Source organism: Eptesicus fuscus, chromosome 12 (genome assembly GCF_027574615.1).
Source record: "Eptesicus fuscus isolate TK198812 chromosome 12, DD_ASM_mEF_20220401, whole genome shotgun sequence".
In the NCBI taxonomy this organism is placed as follows: Eukaryota; Metazoa; Chordata; class Mammalia; order Chiroptera; family Vespertilionidae; genus Eptesicus; species Eptesicus fuscus.
The window spans coordinates 30,244,671-30,260,900 of NC_072484.1; the positions used below are offsets into that span (position 1 = coordinate 30,244,671).

General features: G+C 51.9%; 1 protein-coding gene across 3 annotated transcripts in view; it reads right to left on the bottom strand.

Moving 5' to 3' along the window:
* Nucleotides 1–310: 310 nt before the first annotated feature.
* The window catches only part of STK35 (serine/threonine kinase 35), a 40,975-nt gene continuing 25,055 nt past the window's right edge, over nt 311–16,230 (bottom strand). Inside the window, exons 4-5 of one of the 3 annotated variants that reach the window (XR_008557583.1) lie at nt 4,189–4,792; nt 311–507 (exon numbers count right to left, since the gene is read on the bottom strand). The gene's annotated coding sequence lies outside the window, so the exon portion shown is untranslated. The other 2 variants (XR_008557582.1, XR_008557584.1) reach the window with 2 other exon arrangements.

Below are 16,230 nucleotides of genomic sequence, written 5' to 3' on the forward strand. Positions count from 1 at the left end.
TGAAAACTGAAGCTTTTTTGCAGCCTACATAAACTTATTTGGCAGTGTTAGCCTTTGAGTTTGACATGTTTGGCTTGGTGGATCCCTGCTCCCAAGTACAGGTTCCTCGAGTCTGCACATGTTCCCAGGTGTGGGGTGGGAAGACCAGTTGAGAAAACCACCTGCTGTCTGTCCATCAAGTGACTGACTGTCCTTTTCTCTCATGCTGTCCACCCACTGGGACCAAGGACGGGATATGGGACTGGGGAGCTGTCACAAGGGCTCCCACATAGGTGTTGACAAAACCACACACACATTTTCAAATCACATATGGCTTCTTTGACCCCATCAAATAACTTTATTCACACAAACGTCCCTTAATTTACAAAGCCTCAGTCATTCATACACATTAGGGGCTCCACAGTGTTCAAGGAACTTAAATATAATGTATCATACCAACCCAAGTAAACCAAGTACAAAAAATACTCATATAAAGTTGTTCACACGTAGGTCCTAGATTACCAGCTTCTGTGCAAAAAAAGAAAATAAGGAAAATAGGTTTATTAACTAGTATTTGAAATGAACTTTGAGACTGGGTTAAATCTTCCCACTGACATGGCCCCACACAACTGTTAAATCATCACAACATACTCTCCTGCTCTGATGGAAAGAGGTCCTGGGGCACGAAAGCAGTCTTTTAAAATGTCCCTAAATAAACTCCCTTCCTCCTGTGGCCTCCCTCCGGTGTCCCTTGCAATCCTAGGGGCGCTCCAGGCAGCCAGTGACAGTCAACCCTCACATCACACCCCCTGCTTCCCCTCCTGCGGCACCTCTCCATGCTCTCAGGTGGACAGGATCAGAGATGGGCCTGGGCCTGTGTTGTCTCGAAGGCTGTGGCTCAGCCCAGTGTGGGGTGATGGCTGAGGCAGTGTCTCTGGGCCTCAGCCCCAAGCCCGGCAGCCAGAACTGAGTAGTTCAAGTTTGGCTATTGTCTTCCTAGGAGACTCAGCAGCTGCCTATCTGGGGGCCACCAGACAGACCTAAAAGGGGAAAGGGGCTACAGGAGGCAATAACCCAAGAGCCCCACTTAGAGTCAGGCCACCAGTGCCCCAGATGTGTGTGTGGGGGCACCAGCAGGTTCAAGGGTGGGAGGCGCACTTGGAGGGAGGGGCTGGAAGCCCAGGTGACATGAAGCATGGTGAGAACAGAGTCAGGATCCCCTTCTTAGGGGCAAAAGACTGACTTGCTTTTCCAAGTTTCCAAGATACCCCAAAGTCAGAACCCAGATGTCCATCCATCTTCTAAGAAGGCAAACAGTCAACAGCATAAAAAGGAGAGTCCCACAATGTCAACTCTTTCCCTTTTCTTAGAAGCAAAAAAAAAAAAAAAAAAAAAAAAATCTTATTGCTCCACACACTGGTTCTCTAGGAGGCAACTGATATGTTAAGGAGCTAGGATCTTGGAGGAAGGAATGCAGGTGGGAAATGTCCAGGGCCAGGAGGCTGAGGAAGGTGGCCAGTGGTCATAGCACCGCAGGGCCGGGGAGTAGAGGGAGTGCCCCTGGCACCTCTGCCTTCGCTCACGCTGGGGCCACCGCCGGCAGTGCCACAGAGGCCAGGCCCCGTCCCGAGTCACTCTCCACCTAGTGTTGGGCACCCTTCTCCTCTGGCTGTAAACAGGGTATTTCTCAAGTAAACATATACACGCCCTCAGAAAGGCAGCCATGAGGGGCAACCACATCTGGCAGGAGGAGAGGTCCCGTCCTCCTTCCCAGTGCCTCCGGGAGATGAGGCTGAGGCCCGTGACTTAGTCCCCAGTGCCCAGAAAGGGTCAGATGGAGCCGGTCTTGTATGAACCATGGCATCCTCCTGGCTAGAGGTAAAAGGCAGGGACGTGCTGGGTAGTAAGAGGCAGAGTGCACCTGCCTAAAGCATTTCCATCCTCGCCTAAAGCTGCTAGAGATCGCCCTGGTGGTGGGCGGGGAGATGTGTACCTGGCTGCAGCCCTCAGGAAGGGATGGGGGAAGAGGGGAGAAGGGAGAGGGAAGAGGGAAACCCCATGTGGCTATGGGTGAATGGGAGGGAGAGTTTAAGAGACAGATGGACCCAAACAAGGAGGAAGACAGACTCCAGGGGAGCGGGGTCTGGCCAGGGAAGACAATGGAATAAGGCACTATGTATGATCTGTCTTGCTGACTCCTCTCACTTAGGGGGCAACCAGGCCCAGACTCTCCCTTCAACAGGCTCTCCTTTTCAGACTGGAGAAGAGAATAACGGACTGCTATTTTAAGGTTTGGAAACTTGGACAAGCTTAACAAACTTGGTGGCACTGAGGTGATGCACCACAGAGCTGTTGCCAGGCCTGAGACAGTGGAGAGGGTGAAAAGGCAGGAAGAGGCAAGGAAGCCGACCACGGCGGGAACAGGTGGCAAGTGGTTGAGAAAGAGGACAGGGGCCACCCACCTCACCCCAGGCTAGTCCACGGACTGGACTGACTTAGGACCGACGCCCAACTTCAGGTGGACAAAGTGGAGAGAGCAGGGGAAGCGGGGGAAACGGGGAAGAGGGAGACAGGCACTTGGGCTAACGAACTGGCCCTCAAGAGCTGGGGAAGGTCCCACCACCAAGCCAGGAGGGCTGGGAGCCCTACAAGGTAAGGGTGCATGGAAGCTGGCTAGCCAGGCTGCCCACCTTACCCAAAAGTTATGGACATCCTGTCATCTATAGGGAATACCCTGGCACCAGGAAAAATAACTAAGGGGGTGCACTGCAGCTCCAAGACCTACTCAGAGCTAAGAGGTTGGGGAGGGCAGAAGGAAAAGATAAGCAAAAGGCAAATAACTTGTTAGGCTTGAGCCCTCACTGGGGACTCCAGAACCCAAGCTGCAGCAGGGAGGGAGCTGCTGAGTTTGGAGACTGTTTTTCCCATTCGCTCATGTGCAGAGGCAGCTGGCCGCAGGGAAGGCAGGAGGTAGGGCAGGTGAGTGCACTGCAATTAGGGGATGCTGGGCTCCCGACCGCCCCGGTGCAGCTCAGAGCACACACAGGTCGCCCGAGAAGAAGCGGTAAGAGACAGGCGATCATAAAGGATTTCAGCCTAGGAATGGATGGGCCTGGTTACCACCTGCAGCCCTGCTACCACAGCCAGCTGTCTGCCCAGGAGGAAGGAGACTTGGTATCTGAGGAGCTTGAGAAACGGCTGAAAGAATGTGAGCAAACAAATACATTGTCAAGTTTGGGCTGACAATGTGCTAGCCTCTCCCCAATGCCCAGAGCTGCAGGACCAGGGCTGCTGTGGAGAAGGCCCCTTGGTCACAGAGAACTGAAAGGCCCTCCAGCAATCTCCCCTACTGATCCAATGCTGGCTTAGAGAAGACAAAACCCAAAAATAAACACAAAAGAGGAATTCCTTCCCCCTCCCCAAAGACCCTTTGCGTGGCTGTCACAGGGTGGAAAGCTCCTGGAATAGCTAAAGCAGCACCCAGGTGACACGGGGGCCAGCACAGGAGGGCTCCTGTCCTGCCCGGGAGCTGGCAGGGGGGAGGACACGGGGGCGGGGGGAGAACACGGGAAGATGCCAGGTTCAGAAGCCTGTGAAGAGGGGCTGTGAGTGCTGTGGAGAGCAGAAGAGCAGGTACACTGACCCTGCTGGTGGGTTCCACCACTGGGGAAGCTCTAGGTGGCAAACCCACAATCAGGCACCTAAAAGCTGCAAGGGTCTGCCCAGTCACCCCCCTATTCTCGGCTGTTCCATCCTTTTCCGATCAGACACATTTACACCTAACAGTGTGCCCCCGGGGGGGGGAGATGGCAGGACACTGTTACCATAAGTGATACCAGGGGACCCGGCACATAGGGCACACCCTTCAGTGCAGCAACAGCCAGTCCAGGGCACCCTGTTCTATGGCAATGGTCACGACTGGATCGCAGGGGCTCAGGCGGTCTCCGTGACAACCTGGGTAGAGGTTTGGCACGACAGTTTCTTCCTGGGGATCTTCTGATGGGAGGAAGATCACCAACAGAAACGTAGGCATGTAGAGTTGGGATGGCTGACCGCTCAACCATCAGGAAGTGGGAGATGATCACTTCTGTCCCGTCCCCCCGTCACTTCAGAGATCTCTGTCATGAAGGGCAGCAGGGAGAATGAAGTCCCACCACTGTAAGAAGTCCTGGAGTGGCCGGGGGCTTCCACATCTTAAAGAGAACACACCCGGATGAGAGCTGCTTTCTTGAGTTCTCCTGGGCAAACGCTGGTCTTCCTCCTCCAGGCGGATCTTGACCCAAGGCCAAGAGCTGGCTGGGAGCAGCTCGGGGTCGGAGTTGGCAGTTCCTGCACCTGGTGGGAAGGTGGCCCAGGGGCCTCCTCCTATTTCCATTCCGTTCCAGGAGAAATGCCCCCATCACCATGGAGAGGGGCCTTCTCTGGGGGAAGTGAGGCGTTATAAGCAGAACTGAGAAATGGGTAAAAGAAAGACAGGGAAAAGCAAGGACAAAAACGAAATAGTGCCCTAACCCCTTATAAAAAGTAAAGATGAAATTTACACAAATGCTTTGTCCATATTAAATTTCTTTAAAGAAACTGGTGCCTGTCCAAAGCAGAGCTTCTGCTCTTTTGAAGTCTTAAATTGTTTAAATTAAAAAAAAAAAAAAAAAAAAAAAAGACAAAAATATTTAAGCAAAACTGAAGGGAGAAAATGCAAACAAAGCTTCACATTGCTGGAGCTCCAGCTGTCGGGGATCGCCGCTGGCCGGGCACCTGTACCCTCTGCCGTCCTCTGTGGGACTTGATGAGACTGTGGGTCCCGGGGATCAACCTGGAAGACAGAAGGCAGGGCACAAGTGGACAATGGTCAGTGGGCTTGGGGTACCTCCAAGTTCCGGATCTCCCACTAGGTGCCAGCACCCAACTGATGACCTCAGGGCTGTGATGTGCTGGGGGCCAGGGGAGAAGGTTTCTAAATACTTTATCTGAAGTGAATTTAGCTTCATTATTGCTACCCTGCCCCAGACATACCTTCTTACTATTCAGGTAAAGAAACTGAGGTGCAGGTGAAGTGACATGCCCGAGCTCATGTGGCCTGAGGGGCAGACCCTGGCTAGGAGCCCAGGCACACAAATCCGGTCCATCGTGAATCCTGTGCCTCTCTAATGGCTTCCTTCAGTGTTTACAAAAATCTGCCGGACCCCTAGGCACCCGTCCCCACAGGTCTTGGCAGCCCTGGTTCCCCTCAAACTTCCTTCTTCACCTCTCTAATTGTGCTGCCCTGAAACATCAAAGCAACTCTCGAGTTTATTGATCCCATTTTAAAAGACAAGAAAAGTGAGACTCAGGCCTCTGAGAACAATTAACTACTAGGTAGCCAGGGTTCTTCTGTCTTAGCAGAGGCCAGAATCCCACAGCGGGGCGTGGGGGCCCCCGAGCCAGGTGCTGGGTCCTGTGCAGTTGTGCACTGCAGGGGTCAGGAACCAAGTTCTGGAGCCAGAGCCAGAGCCTGTGGCAGACTCAACAGGCCCTACCACTTCACTGTGGACAAATTTAAGTCCTCGGTTCCTTGGTCTCATCACCTGTACCTAAATCACAGGTTATTCTGAGGATCAAATGAATTAACACACTTAAAACTTAGAACATTGCCTAGCTCTATTATTATTAGCTAGTAGAGGCCTGGTGCACAAAACTCGTGCACTGGGGTGGGGGGGGGGGGTGGGGGGGGTGGAGAGGTGGGCGGGCGGCGGCACCTCATCCTGGCCTGTGCCCTCTCATAGTTCAGGATCCCCCGGGGATCTGGCCTAAGCTGGAATTCCCTCTCGCAGCCCAGGGCTCTCACAGTCCAGGACCCCTTGCTCCTTACCACTCACCTGCTGTGGAGGTGGAAGAGGCTCACGCCACCTCTGCTGTGCTCACCAGCCAAGAGCCCGGCTTCTGGATGAGCAGCGGGGGGGGGGGGGGGGGGGGGAGAGTGTGGCTCAACCAGAAGCTGGGCTCACTGCTTCTTAGCACTGGCCCTGCCCCCTCACCCACTGGTGGTGGGTGGGGGGGCAATCTGAGGCCAGGCCAGCTGGGGCAGGGGCTGTGGGAGGTTGAGGCACTGCAGTAGTACCCCATCCAGCTTCTGTGGAGGCTCCGGGCCTGCGCCACCCCCTCTCCCGCTGCCTCTGCGGAAGGGGCCGTGGCACTGGACTGGGACCGCACTGCCCCCTCTCGCACTGCCTCTGCGGAAGGGGGGTTGTGGGGACCACCATGGCTGTCCTGGCGGAGCAGGCTCCCTGGCCCCCCTGCCCACTGGTCGTTCCGGAAGGTCGTTCGACTGTCTGGTCTAATTAGCATATTACTCTTTTATTATTATAGATCATTTGAGAATCAATCGCCTTGGGGCTGGGCCTCAGGAACAAGACAAGCCACCTGCCCTTCAGGGACCTGTTCTAGTGGAGCCTCCAACACAAGCACCTACAGAGGTCAGTCTTGGACTAGCCTTCACCCAGCCCAGCTCTCCCAGCTTGAGCCTGATCAGAGCTAAGTGCAGCCCTAACTAGGCAGGGTGGCACCCAGGGCAGCAACGCTGCAGCCTGAACCGCTGAATCAGACAAGCCTTTCACCGTGTGCTGAAATCCCCCATTGGCTTCCATACTCTGTAAGCTCTGTGCAGCTGAGAGTTGCCTTCCCACATTACTGGCTCTGAGCAGTCTGACAAATTGGCCATCGTCCTCAGGTCACGGGGAGATACCTGGCTAGTCCTCAAGAGAGGCAGTGGGGTGCAGTGATAAAGAACTGTTTATGTCCTGTCAGCTGCTGTGTCCTCCTCCGAGAAACGGGGAGGGCTCTATTTTGAGGTCTGAAAGGAATAACTAAAAGTATCGTATTTTCCAGCGTATAAGACGACTTTTTAACCCAGGAAAATCTTCTCAAAAGTCGGGGGTCGTCTTATACACCGGGTGTCATCTTATAGGGTGGGTATATCCCAAACTCGGTATTTTAACTGGAAAAGTTGGGGGTCGTCTTATACGCCCAGTCGTCTTATACGCCGGAAAATACGGTACCTGGCCACAGCAGGAACTGGCATACTTGATGAGCCCATTCTCTCCCAGCCATCTGTCCCCACCAGAAATGATGAATGTATGAGATTTAAACACCTTGGTCCTCAGTCACTGAACCAGCAACCCTGCTTGGAGCTGGGTGAGGGTGTCACGAAAAGGACACACACCGTGGGAGGAGGGAGCACAGCCTATGGAGAGCAACCTGGCAATGTGTTTTCAGAGCTTCCGCCATGTTTAGACCTATAGATCCTATACCTATAGTTCCACTGCTGCAAATGTATCTTAACTGATAATCCTAAACATGAAAAGGACTTGATGAATAAAGATGTTCACTGAAGTATATTTAAATTATGAGGCAACAAGTCACAACAGAAGAGATTTAAGCAAATGATGCATCCACGCAATGATATCTGCAGAGGAAACGAGGAGGCTGTGTGGCATTTTGAACAATATCATAGCAGAAGCACTTCCCTGGGTTAAGTGGGGAGAAGCAGGCTACAAGTTCTGCAGCACAGAATATGCCCATAACTGAAAACACAAAACTTTCAAACAAAGGAAAATCTGGCAAAAAAAATACACCACAATGTTGTACTTGTCACGGGTGTGCCTTCTTCCACTTTTCCTGTATTTTTAGTACTGAGTGACATCACACTGTCACGCTCTGGTCTGTAATGGAAACAGTGTACTCTAATCAACAGGAAAAGCTGGCAGCTCCGACGCAGAGGTCCATGGAGCAGCGAGTAGCCCAAGAAACCAGACTTGTGTCTTTTCTGGACTCTTCCGCATACAGTGGACATGGAGAATTCCCCACACCTGTCAGACCTCCGGGAGGTGAGACGGATTCCCTTCTCTGCCTCCCAGGTGAGGGGACCCAGCATCAGTTGGTGGAGTACAGCAGGAATCTTATATAATAAAGAGGAAATATGCAAATTGACCATCACTCTACCACAAAGATGGCTGCACCCACAGCCGAGGCCGAGTTCCCATAACGAGCCTTAACAAGCAATCAGCAGAGACCTGAGGCTGCCCCCTGCCTCCTGGCACCAGGCCATGGGACCTCAGGCCGCGCCCCCTGCCTTGGCACCAGACTGGGGGACCTCAGGCCCCACCCAGCAGACCTTGACGGGGGACCTCAGGCATGTCCCCCACCTGGCGGGGCTTGACGGGGGACCTCAAGGCGTGCCCCCCTGCCCAGGCGCCGGGTCAGGGGACCTGAGGCTGTGCCCCCCACCCAGCGGGGCTTGAAAAGGGTGGGACCGGTCGGGTCTGGATCTAGCCCAATGGGGGAGGGGGGGCAATCGGGTCTGGGTCTCGCGTGATTTTGAGGCACATGTGGGTGGGCAGGGACTTGACTCTGGGTCCCGAGGTACGCCCCAGACTCTAACAGGAGGAAGATTTTCATATACATTTTACTAATTTTTTTTCATCTCTGACGCTTCTATTATAAAGAAAGGGAAAATAGCAATATTAAAATATTTCTTCTAATTAATCCCCTCTTAATGTGCATGAATTTCGTGCACCGGGCCACTAGTAGGTGATAAAGGCACTGGAAAGCTATCTGATGTGGAAAGAAAATACTGGAATCCCAGGCCCAACCCTTTCCTCTGCTGCTTCTGTTTCCCTGCCTGTTAAGTCCTTTCAACAAAAACCCAGTGATGGGCCTTGCATCTCAGTTTTTGGTTTGTAAAAATAAAACCATCATACCCATGCCCTGCGATGATCTGGCAGCCCTTCATATCCAGCATTAGTCAGCATGCCTACTGGCTTCAGCAGACAAATCAGAGCAATCAGGAGACGAGAAAAAAACATGGCTTGGAGAGGACCTCACCAACCGAGACACACTAAATCCTCGTGAAGTAGGACAAGAAAGCCTGATAAATTGTACGGTCACGTGTGATCTGCTAAAATAATCTCTGGGGCCAGTTATGACCTTTTCAACACCGCTTTCCTTCCTGGTAGGACCCAATCGAAGACAACTTCCTCGAAAGGGTGCTCATCAGCAGGAAGCTGGCCCCTGACAGCTGAAAAGCAGTGTGGTCAAGGAGGCAGAGGTTCTGGAGCCAGAGTCCCTTTTCCATAACAAACTGGAACAGAGTGTGACTGCAGAAGGTTGAACCACTCGTCCGGTACTCTGCAAGAGCTCCTGCGACACCAGCATGCAATGATGCTGAAATCACTGGGTCCCTTGCCAGGAATCAAGGCTGACATTTCCCACAGGCTCCTCCACCCTCCCTCCCTTGGCACCGGCTTTGGCCCTCCTGGTAGGTCTGTGGGCTTCACCCTGGGCAGGGACGGGAAATTGAGAAGGTACTCTCTTCTGTGGAGAGGACCTGGACTTCGAGTCTCTCCCATTAGAGAAGGTACGGCTTTCCAGGGAGCCAACAGCAGAAACTGCACTGGAAGACAGAGGGGAGTCCTTTCTTGAGCCATGGAGAGGGAGGCTCAGCCACAGTTCTGGGCAGAAACAGCAGCAGACCCTCCCAGGCACTTCATCCAGAGAGTCCAGGCCTCAGCTCCCTGACTACCAGGCTGGGCTTAACTGCTCAGTTACCAGCTTCAACCAGGGCTTGCCTTGTCCCTTGCAGTAGAACCCCTACCTCTGACCACAGCCCTCCCTAGAGGGCAAACGCACACCCACTGAGCAAAAACGGTGGTGTAAAAAACCTGAGGATGACACCTGTAGCACACTCCATCTTTCACTGTCCCATCTCGTGAGGATGGATTTGCCCATTTTAAGAAGGGAGTAGGCCCAGAGAGATGGAGCGAGTTGGGCCACATCACGAGCTGATGAGCCGTAGAACCAGCACTCAATCCAAATTTTGCAGCCCCTTCCCTGCCAGTCTTTCCACTATGACAGTCTTCAAGTGTATTACACCTACCGCCTCACTGCACTCGACAACCGAGGTAGGAGCTGTGGTTACTCCAGGGTTAGAGATGAGGAAACGGAAGCTCAAAGAGATCTGCTCCTACTTTTAGCCTAGAAATTTATGATGTAAGATCCCCGCCTACAGAGAGAAGTGCTTAAGAGCTTAAAAGAGTTTCAAACCCATTTAAGCCTTCCACTTATAAACAGATTCATGCAGAAAAAGGTGCAGGGAAGGCTTGGCTTAGGTATCTCTGCACAGGTCTGATGTCCAGAGCACAAACAGGGATTTGATGCCAACCAGGCAGTGAGAAGCTTCTGGCAAGTGCCTCCGCCAGTCAAGCACTTGTCCTGACAAAGACACTAGGGAACCAAACTGTTCCCACAAGGCCACTAGTAGTGTGGAGACTTTCAGAAGTTGGGAGAGCTGCGGTGGGAGTAAGCAATGATGGGGCTGGGACTGGGGATGGAATGGGCTCACACACCGAAAAGAAAACCATCTGGCTGGCGTGCTCATAGACCATAGCACAGTATAAACTCAAATTGCGGTACTACTGGGTGGTGGCCAAGAATTCACTCTTACCTAAGTTCTCCCTGTAGTCCTGTGTGGTGATATCACTGTAGCTAATGACACATTTGATATGCTAGATACCATGCAAGATTAATATGCAATGCTTCCTTTGTCCAAACAAAGGGCCACGTAGGAATTCTCCCATTTCACAGATGAGCAAACTGAGGCTCGGGTGTTAATTTTCAGCACATCATGCTGTGGAGGCACAGAGGTAAGGTCATCTCTGGGTCACAGAGGGCAGGCCTCTCCTTCTAAATAGGATTAGCTTCAAAATGAGTCATTCTTCACTTATTTAATACACCAAACGAAGCAGCTGACTTTCATACTCAGTTTCATGCCAGCCTTGGGGGGTTCGGTGGCCACAGCACTACTGTCAATTCTAACCTGTTAAAGCCAAGCTTTCTGTGCATCATTCCCCTAAGGCTTGGCTAGCAACAGTGGTGCTAGGAGTAGGGCAAAACACAGATGCCTGTGCCGTGGGCAGCCCCCCGCACAGTACACGGGGGACCTGTTGTCAGGGTAAGAAAAATGGGGGTGAGATGACAAATGTGGTAACAGTGTTTTCTGTCTTCAGGTCTACAGAAGGGAATAGGGAACAAAAGCCTAGAGATTATCAAAGCATACCCACCAGGAGCTTCGTGGTCTCTGAGCGCTGACCAGGTAGAAATCGAGGAGCAGGTCCCAAAGGGGGAGCATCTTTCAGAGAGCGTGTTAGAATGGCAAAGAATGGTGCTCTGTCAAGCGCACGAACTTTGGAGTAGGAAGACCTAAAATTCATATCCCAGCCATACCAATCACTACGCTGGACCTTTACTAAGTCAAGTCCCCCCAAGTCTCTTTTCCCAACTACAAATATGGAAATGTTGACCTTGCAGGGTGTGAAGTCCAGTGACAGCATTTGTAATAGGCACACAGGAGGTACTTAATAGTTGCGATGGCAGCATAAAATCACACCCAAAAACACCAAAACAAAACCTCACGATCGTCACCAGCGCAGGCAAAAATTTCAGACAAGACGACTCAGCCCAAGTCAGTCTTCTCTCGAGGCGACAGCCTTTCTGCTTTGGCCTCAGGCTGAGTGAATGATTCTGTGCAGTCTGTACATTAATTTTTATTGCCATGTACCCACACCCAGTTTCTATCAGTCACCCAGTATTTGAGTTCCTGTGCTTGGTAACCTGAAGCCTCCGGAGAGGAGACTGTCCCTGCGGTCTGGCTGCACACCCCCACTGTCCCCGTCCCTAAACCTGTCCCTTCATATCCACTCAAGTGGCACCCACCCTTCGAGACACCCTCACACTTCCTCCCTGGAAGCAGTCCCAGAGGAGCCAGTCTCCAGTGAGCAGGCGCAGAATGAACAGAGCCCCACCCCCACCCCCACCTAACCATGCTGTGGGTGCCACTCTTACCACCCTAACTACAAGCTTCCTTAAGGACAGGGACGGTCTCCTGCTCAGGCTTCAGGTGGCCAAGCACAGGCGCTCAGATACTGGGTAATCGAGAGAAACTGGGTTTGCGTACACGGCAATAAAAAATTAATTTACAGACTACACAGAATCATTCATTAAGTGACAGGATTTTAATATAAAACTATGGTGATGAAAATCCCTGCTTTTGCTCGAGTTCCCACTGAACTTCCCAACCAGCCGGGGCAGAGAGGGCTGGGCCCCGTTTCTCAGTCTCCAGCAGCTCCAGCAGCGCGGAGGAGGAGCTGGGATTTTGCCCATGCTACTCTTCTGCCCAACAGCATGCCACTCCCCTCCAACACCTTCAGAGCTGGGTGGGAGAAATGAGGGACACAAGGGTGACACAGCCCACCAGTAAGAGGACCAGGAAGCTCCTGTCTCCATTCCAGCTCTCTCCGCTACTCCTTTTTTCGCAGAGCTGTCTGCCTAATCTAGAGACGGAGCCTGAAATACTGGTGTGGCTACCTGGAGCTGGCCTGGCTTCAGAGATGACCCTGAGTCTGTCAGTCAGGGTAAGAGGTTCAAGGAAAGGGCAGTTAGGACTGGAAGACATGGGTTTGGCCTCAACTCTGTGGACTTGCCCAGATCTTAAAGACCCACCATGGCGGCCTCCTGCCAGGCCCAACCACCTGCAAGTTGGTAAAATGCCCAATGACTCTCCTTAGCTCAACAGGCTGGGGTGGAGACCTGGCCGGGGTGCTGTCAGGTATGGCGGAATCCCCTACTCCGCATTCCAAACACAAAGGTTGCTGAAATAGGCATAGGGGGCAGGGCAGCCTATGAGGAACCGAGCTCCAGCCCTTGGCAGCTAGAGGTCCACCCTTTGCCTAAGAAGCCGCCCCTCCCGTCTTCCACACCCTCTTCACCTACTTAGGTGTCTGCAGAGGAAGCAGTTCTCAGAAAGGTGGACTGACGCCCGGGTTGTGATAGCACAAATACAAGGGTAGCAATGTTCTCCTCGGTATCAACCTACTAGGAGACACTGAAGGTAAATGATGAAGGATCTTGCCTGGTGGTGACAGCAGGAGTGGGAGGCCAGGCTTCTGGTCTCATCTAACTCTCTCAATTTCTCTCTGGGGACATCATTTCTTCATGTGCCAATGAGAGGCTTAGGACCAGGGCAGGGGTTCTCAACCTGGGGTCCTACTAACTCCAAGGATGCACAGGTCTGCAAACCCCCTAAAGGCACATGAAGTAAGAGTGTAAGTCATGTGCATTTTGCTGAGAGAATATCCCCAACATTCAGATTCTGAGAAGGAAGGGTTCATGACATAAGGAATATTGAGAACTAAGGATCTTTGTCGGCTCCTTATCTGTTAAGGCAAGAACTCCAACCAGAAACAGCACAAAAGGTGGGCTGCTACCTGTGTAGCCGGGTCAGGGTGTGAGGGGAGTGTTGTGGGGAGGGGAGGCGGACCTCAGCTCCTTGTACCAGAGCCCTTCCTAACAGCGGGAGGGTGACATTCCTCTCCCTTCGACTCCCTTACAGCAGACAAATGCCACTGAGAGGAAATGGGCTCTGTGCCGTGTGTCAGCTGAGCTTGATCCACTTACCACAATGAGGACACACACTCTTGTAGAAACAACTGGCAGGCCCCGTGGACAGCAGTGACTGGCTTACTGAGAGAAAGGCAATGAGCAGAGCTTAAAGCCTCGCAAACAGATGTCAGCTTTATCTCAAGTGTGCCAGAAAGTTCGGCCAGGGCAGTGAATGGTTCTACTTGAACTGTAGCAAGCAGTTACTGTGGAAGCTTAGACACGGAGACTGGGTCATGTTACGGCAGTGATCATGTTGTCACCATTGTTGACTTGCTTAATATTGTTTTCAACTTTTCGATTCCTTGGAGTGTGTTGCTGCCAAAATGCTAGTATTTAAAAGTTTGCCAAACGCACAAAAATAAGAATCACTGGGCAAGACCTAAGACTCTGAGATCTGCAGGTCTCTCCGGTGACCAGCAATCAGCAGGACGCACACGGAGTCCTCACACTTATTAGAGACAGTTTAAATCTGGGAAGCCACACATGGAAGCCCTTAGGGCCCTGGGTTGGTGATCTCCCCTAGCACCTAGGCTGGTAAACAGATCCTGGGTGGAACTCACTCAAAGCTAACTCAGGGGGAACTTTTTGTCTCCAGAAACAACACCAGTAATTAGCAGGAGGCTACGGGGCTACCCTAACTAATTCCCTTCCTCAACCTATTAAGTGTGAGGATGAAATGAAAGCTGCAAACTGCCTCAATTGGCCCCCAAAGAGATTGAGGTTCAGCTGTGGCTGCTGTGATTAGCAGGGGACGGGCTCAAGGGAGAGAGGCTGGGCTGCTGAGAGAGTTCTTGTGCGCCCTTTGCCAGGAGGAAAATGTCTAAGGTGCAGGAACAGCTAAAGGGGAGAGGTCACTTCCATATGGGGACAGGACAATTTGTGGTTACAAAAGGAAAAATTCAAACAAGGTCATGCCCAGAGTGGTCTGGGCAGAAGGAGACCATATGGACAGCACCAGCCCGAGCCCCCTGTGCCACAGGGAACTCACTGGGGGCACATGCTAAGGGGTTTGGAGCTCTCTTAGAGAAAAGAGGGCACAGCACATTGTTCATGAGAACTGAAGTGAAAACGATGATTAGCCTACGAGGATTTGGCAGAGACAAACAGGACGAGGGCCGCACAGGAGCAGCCACCATTGAACTCTCACTGTGTAGGAACTGCACTGGAGCCTTTGCATTTCTTGTATACTTGGTCTTTTGCCACAGGTACAGCGAGCATCAGCGTTAAATGAGTATCATTTAATGGACAAGGAAATGGACTCCAGAACTTGTCCAAAGTGACCCAGCTAGTAAGCGGTAGAGCTGTGATTTAAACCTAGGTTTATCAGCAAATCAGGTTCAAAAGCACCAGATGGAAGCACAGGGCTTCTCACTGCCCCGGTCAGTCGCTGCCCTTTCTCCCTCACGTGCTGGGGAAGGTGGCTCTGTGGTCTCACACCTACTGAAGACTGGTACTGTCAGGTGCAGCATCTCAGCCCCTCAGGGCTGACAGTTCTCCCCTCACAGTGACTGACAGCTTTATACACCACTCCCACCTTTTTTACAGAATGAAGTTCTCCCTGTTAGGTTCTCGGCACTTTTGCTCTCCCTCTTTAGAACCAACCCAAAGATGGGCTCTTTCCACAGATTCCCAGTGTCTGCCTTTGCTCACACTGTGTCCCCTGCTGAGATTCCCCTCATTTGCCCCTTTCTTCAGGGCCACTGCAAACCACAGTTCCTACATGCTGCCACCACTTATTTCTTCAACAAAAAGCCCGCACTCCCTCCTCTGAGCTCCCGGGAGCGCTGAGACGGTCCTGTGCCACCACAGACTTGCTATTGTGACCTATCCTCAGAAGCTCACGCAAAAGACCATGGCGCCAGAGAGCTCCAGCCACATCATCAGTGGGGCAAACCATTTCCTCTCTGGAGTGGGGAGGACACCATACCAGGACACGTGAGGATTTCACAATAAACACAGGAGAGTATGAAGTCTGAAAAACAGCATGAGCTCAGTAACTTCAGGTGAGAGAGAGGTGTCTGTCCCTCCCCACCCACATGCCTTATAAAACTCCAGGCTGCACAAGCTTATTCCTGACCTGAAGCAAACAGTGAATACAGGACTACCAGCAAGCCACAGAAGCTCTCAGTAAGCATCTGCTAAATCAGGGCAAAAAGACCTGGACTCTCCGGGTTCAGGGAAGGAGATGTGGGAACAGCCAGGTACGCCAGCCTCTACCCTATTCCCTACATACAATGCAACCCAAGGGTGAAGGATTAGCTGAGGAACTGACTTTGAAATCCCCACTCCACTAGCAGGATGCCAAGCTATGGCCGTAGGGCCACCCTTGGTACCTGCACTTAGAAATCTGAAGGTAACTGAAACCAGGTCTGCTCCCTCACCTCCTTCCCTTAATCCAAAATAGAAAGTATTTCTCAATTTACAAATTAAGGTGGCTCTCAAAATCAATTTTATAACCAGCAATTATGGTTCTGTAATAGAACTATTAAAAACACAAAACAAGAGTGAGATGCGGGTGCTAGAAAGCTGCTTTGTGGCAGAGCCCAGCTTATCCACGTGACAGGACACTACAGACTTTCAGCTCTAAAAAGCAAGAGTAAATACCCAAACAACAAAATGCTATGTTCTTGAGACATAATTATAGCACATGCAAATGAAGACACAGAAGAGCTAGACACATCAGTCACCTAATGAGAAGCTGATTACAAGGGGAAGCACAAAACACAGAAGATTCAGCCATCAAATGAAGGCTGTGAATGCAGCCCTGGGTCTTGAGGTCAC